The sequence below is a fragment of the Vicia villosa genome, linkage group LG1 (assembly GCF_029867415.1).
Source record: "Vicia villosa cultivar HV-30 ecotype Madison, WI linkage group LG1, Vvil1.0, whole genome shotgun sequence".
In the NCBI taxonomy this organism is placed as follows: Eukaryota; Viridiplantae; Streptophyta; class Magnoliopsida; order Fabales; family Fabaceae; genus Vicia; species Vicia villosa.
Genome location: NC_081180.1, coordinates 35,476,757 through 35,482,045, shown reverse-complemented (window position 1 = coordinate 35,482,045; position 5,289 = coordinate 35,476,757).

Sequence of the window (5,289 nt, the reverse complement as noted above, 5' to 3'; positions counted from 1 at the left end):
CATATAATTAGCGATAATTCTTTATCCTTTTTATAATAATATTGTCGCACGCTCACGAAAAAAAATGACAGAAATCAACAGCGTCGTCACCGAACTTTATCTATACCAATCAAGGGAAGGGAAAATATTGAGAAAACCCGAAAGAAATACATGATAAGAAAAGGTCTCACGACCAAAGATCGGGTAAGGAAGTCGGTTATACAAGAGGAAGATATTAACACCCCTCACGTCTGTAGTACACCACATGATCCACTTAAGTTTGTTCTAATCTAAGGGTGTAATCTGAAAGTCTAAAGTCTAATGCTAAAAGGGAATGCATGCAAAAAGAGACAGAAGAAAATACGTGAAAAGAGGGAATATTTACAAAATTGTGCTTGCTTAGGTCTCGTGACCCAATGCCTATGTATCCCCTTTGAGGAATTAGAGCGTCGTAGTTTGGTTCAATATTTTCGGTTTGTTTGTGTTTTTTAGTGGACGAAATTACATTCACATTCTAGCATTAGGATAACTGCTTGCTGAGTGGAATCTTATGCGTTAACTGCCTGCGATCAAAAGGAAGTAACATGCCCGATTACGGGGAACAAAGCCCTGAAGGCAAGAGAGATGAGAATTGTTTTGTTGAGTATTTTTTTTAGAGGTTAGGTTATTAAGTAAGATGGTCCCTCATAAGGTGGGGTATATGAATACCTTTGTTTAGGAGAGTGCATCAGAGGGTCCCTCATAAGGTGGGGGTATCTGAATATTTTTCCTTTATTTATTGAATAGAATTAGAGTGTTTTTAGGATTTGATTTGTTGTTCTTTATTAATGGATAACACATCAGATGATCCCTCATAAGGTGGGGTATCTAAATGCTTTCTTCCTTATGAATTTTGAGTATAATTAAAGTATTTTAGAAAATAAAAAAAAAGGAATGAAAATGAAGGGAATGACTATCTATTGTTATTATGTTATGGTTTGAATCATAATATTTTTTTTGGTGTTTTTAATATTAAAAAAGAAAATAAAAATCTAATTTTAAAATATATTTTCTGGATTTTTTATCAAATAAATCTAATTACATGAAGAGGAATATTTTTTTGAATTGATTTTATTTTAAGGATTTATGTCCAGGTTATAAGTGAGATATGTACAAGAGGTAGAATTATTTAATTACAAATGAAACGAAAATAATTTACATTATTTGGAGTAACAACTAACTATATCTTTTGTATTTTGATAAAAAATAAAATATATTTGTATTTTTTTTTATCTTTCACGACTAAATTAAAACTAACTAAATTAATCTAATGAATTAAATTCTAATGAACTTAATTGATTAATAATAATTAAATAAACTCTATTTCTTTTGTATTTTCTTTTATGAAATTTTTTACTATAATGACATTAACCTAAACAAGAAACACACAACTAATTATAAAAAAATAATTATAATTAGAAGTAAATTAAAGGAAAAAGTTTTAATTAAAATTAAACAAAGATTTTTATTTGCTTCTAAAAAAATGACTCTAATCCAATTCGACCGAAAAGCACGGACAACCAAAGATCATACACAATCAAAGAAACAACACAAAAAAAAAATAGGATAAGTTCAAAATTTTATATTTCAGATCTAAGAATCATGCATAAAAAAATTCCAACAAGTTATATTTCAGGGCCAATTTTACCAACCTGAAGTGTTGTGACCCAATTAAGCTGCTTCCTCCTCCCTCGTTAATCCTTATTATGATTCCTCTCCTTTCCTTCTATGCAAAATTTCTTCTCTTGATTGATGGAGTTTTTGAGGTTTTGTTGTTATTCCTCGATGCAAAAAATAACAACTTTAGGAGTGAATTTCTTAATAGTGGATGAATAGGAATGAAAAAACTAGACCTTTATATAGATGTAAATGAGGGTTTGGCATTGAATGGGATCAATTGAATGGGATCAATCTATGTAAGGCAAGTTTTTTAGAGATTGAGATTTGCCCCAAGCCTTATTGAGTAAGACTATGAATCTGGACGATTTGGTGACTAGGTGCAAGATTGGATATGGGGAGAGAGTGTTTTGAAGAAATATTTTTTTCTCTATTTTGGACTTTTGGTTTTTTTTTTTTTGCATAAAATCAAGATTTTAATAAAAAATAATATTTTAAAATATGTTAAACAAAGAAAAACGAAAATACCATTTAAATAATAAAAAATATTTTTTGATGAAAACACGCAAAAATAGAATAAAATTCAAAATGTAGTAACATGAGATTTTAACTCGCGACCTTTTGCCTAAATTCCTTTCCTTACGTGTGTTTCCTTACACACTGTGATATCTCAATTATTCGAAATAAGTTAGCAATTATAAACATATAAAGGGTGGACAATTCTGGGGTATAACAATGTGACTTTAAACCCTTGCCTTAACTCGAGTGTAGTAACCAAATGAATCACCCAGATTAAAAAATCTTTTGATCCCAATCCTTAGGAGTTTAATGAGATCAATGATTATGACTGTTATGACTTAGTGGAAAAAGTGAAATCAGGAGGGCAAATTTTAGAGTGCAACAAATATCACTATGGGTAAAAATAATAAAATAAAATAGAAGAACATATGTATAAGATAAACATCACGCTTTTTCATTTTTAATTTATTTTTTCCCAACTATTTTTAATTTAAACTTTAAAGTTATCCAAACTTTTTTTTTATACAGTGGGGAAAAAAGAAAAAAAGATAACAGAAAAATTATCTAAAAAATATAGTCTCACTAACATCAATTAGTAGGAGAGTGATGATTCTATAGGAGGCTTCGTAAAAGAGAGTATGTCGCATCATTATTAGTTCTATGTTTTGTTAGATAGTCAGCACAAGCATTCACCTCCTTAGGAGTATGAAATATTTGAACTCGTCATTTCGTAGAGAGAAGTTCTTAACATTGTGAAGAATCGCGACATAGTGATGTCAAGCATTAACAAACTCTTAGATAAGCTAGATAGTAGAGTTGGAGTCAGAATAACACATTAGGTTTTTGATGCCAAGTTCCCAAGCCATAAGCAGTTTATGATATTGCACCATCAGCTCAGCATGAAGGATGTTGGAATAACCAATATTACCCGTAAAACCGTGAACCAAAGCACCATCACCATTTCGAATCAATCCACCAAAACCTGAGACGTCAGGATTACCGAGCTACTACCATTAACACTCAAAATCATATTTCTACCTTTGTGTGCATTCCACGTGATCGTTTTCGTTGGATGGGACATATTATGCTTGACAAAACATACAGCTAACAAATTAGCATAATTCACTATGATGAGTTTCAAAGTAAAGAAAGATATCACTTCATTCGCAAGACATATTTTGATCCTAGCGCGCCACAACCACCAGCATGCAGTCAAAAAGATAGAGTCATCATTAATGTCATTTCTCATCCAATCATATAAATTATCCCCATAGAAGAATAGTGAGTCCAATAAGCAATAGATTTTCAAAAGCGGGTAGCAAATTCACAATTTCTCAAGTAGCGTAGAGTCATTTTATCCCGATTGCATCTAGAACAGAGAATATTTGGAGCATACCTCGATGGCTCAACATTGATCTCGTAGGAAGGGACTTATGTAAAATCGTCCAAAAGAAGAATTTCACCTTCTCAGAAGCATGAATATGTCACACCCACTTCAAAAAGTATTGTGTATTGTATTCTGCACAAATTCAAGTCTGTTGATCCATTTATAATCATCCCGAACAGTATAGAAATCATCCAAAACAGTATTTTCACAAAGATGACAACCAATTCAACCGGAGAAGATGATCTACAACGTCCCAGATATGTGTAGACAATGGTAAGTTTTGCTTTTATCATCAACTTAACACCAACAATAACATAGACTGATTATTAATATTTTAAGAATGTACAACTTTTTAGATTAGTTTTTATTCATTAGACATTCAATGTATTTATTGTAACACAATAAATAATAGAAGTGTCATCTAAGTATAATAACAAAATTTATAAAATTTACACTGTATCAATAGTGGTTTCTAATGCTGCTATATATTTTTCTGCATGAATATTCTGTCCAGCCACTATTGTATACACTTTCCAATTGTTCTTTAACCTTTGGCCCCTTAAACACAGCAAAACACCCGTGTGCACCAACATACATTTCCATCATATTCCTTTAGTAGCTAAATGCTTCTAGATTTAGTTCTATTGAGTAATTAATTCTAGACATGTGATTTTGTTAAACAAAATGAATAAACTATTCAAGCATGAAATTCTAACTAAATAAAGTATGGCCTATGTTAATTTCTACATACTACAAAGTAGAATAACTTCCAGTTCTAGTCATCTTTGGCCGGCATAGTCCATTTGATGAAATGACTGCAAGATCATTTGGTGGGAAATTGCAGTCATATGTCATCTGCATTCTTTTGAAAACTTTAGAGTTTGCTGTTGTGATTAACTTTTCAATTGAGAGGTGACATTAACAAAGACGTCTTCTCCACAAGGAATGGTGAGACCGCCCATTGAATGATTAAATCCAAATTCTTCTTCAGCTTTACAAAGAAATTGTTGAAAAGCTGGTTGGTGCAAATATGATATTGGAACAACAAATCTCTTCTTGCTCTCTTCTCCAACGTATACTGCTAAATATCCTTTTGGTATATTATTAGCTGACAACATTCTTTTGCCTTTGGAAAGTGTGCGGAAGAGGATATGCCGAAATGCCATTATTTCTTTAGAGAAGTTGAAAACAAATTTTTTTGAAGAAAAAGGACTAGTTGATTGAAAGAGTGAAAATTTGATGATGAATAATTTTTTTGGATGCTACATGTGTATATATATATATATATATATATATATATATATATATATATATATATATATATATATATATATATATATATATATATATATATATATATATATATATATATATATATATATATATATATATATATATATATATATATATATAGAGAGAAAGATAAACTTTGAAAGCGACAGAATCAACTAAACTAAAGACAAGATTTATATCATTTTGGTTTTGTGGTTCAAATTCAATATTTTGTTAAGAAATTGGTTGTGATTTTGACATTAGGCATATAAATAGAAAACATTTGCCTAACAATTTGGTTGTGGATGTAGGAGCTTTCCTCTAGACAAGGGAAACATGCATGTATTGTAGACAAAGAGAAAATCTTGATTCAACTAATTGATAGATTCTTTAGCATTCTTATATTAAATAAGTGCAAATTAATTGTTTAAGTAGCAAGATATGGTTGAATTTTTGGAATATTTTCTAATGATACC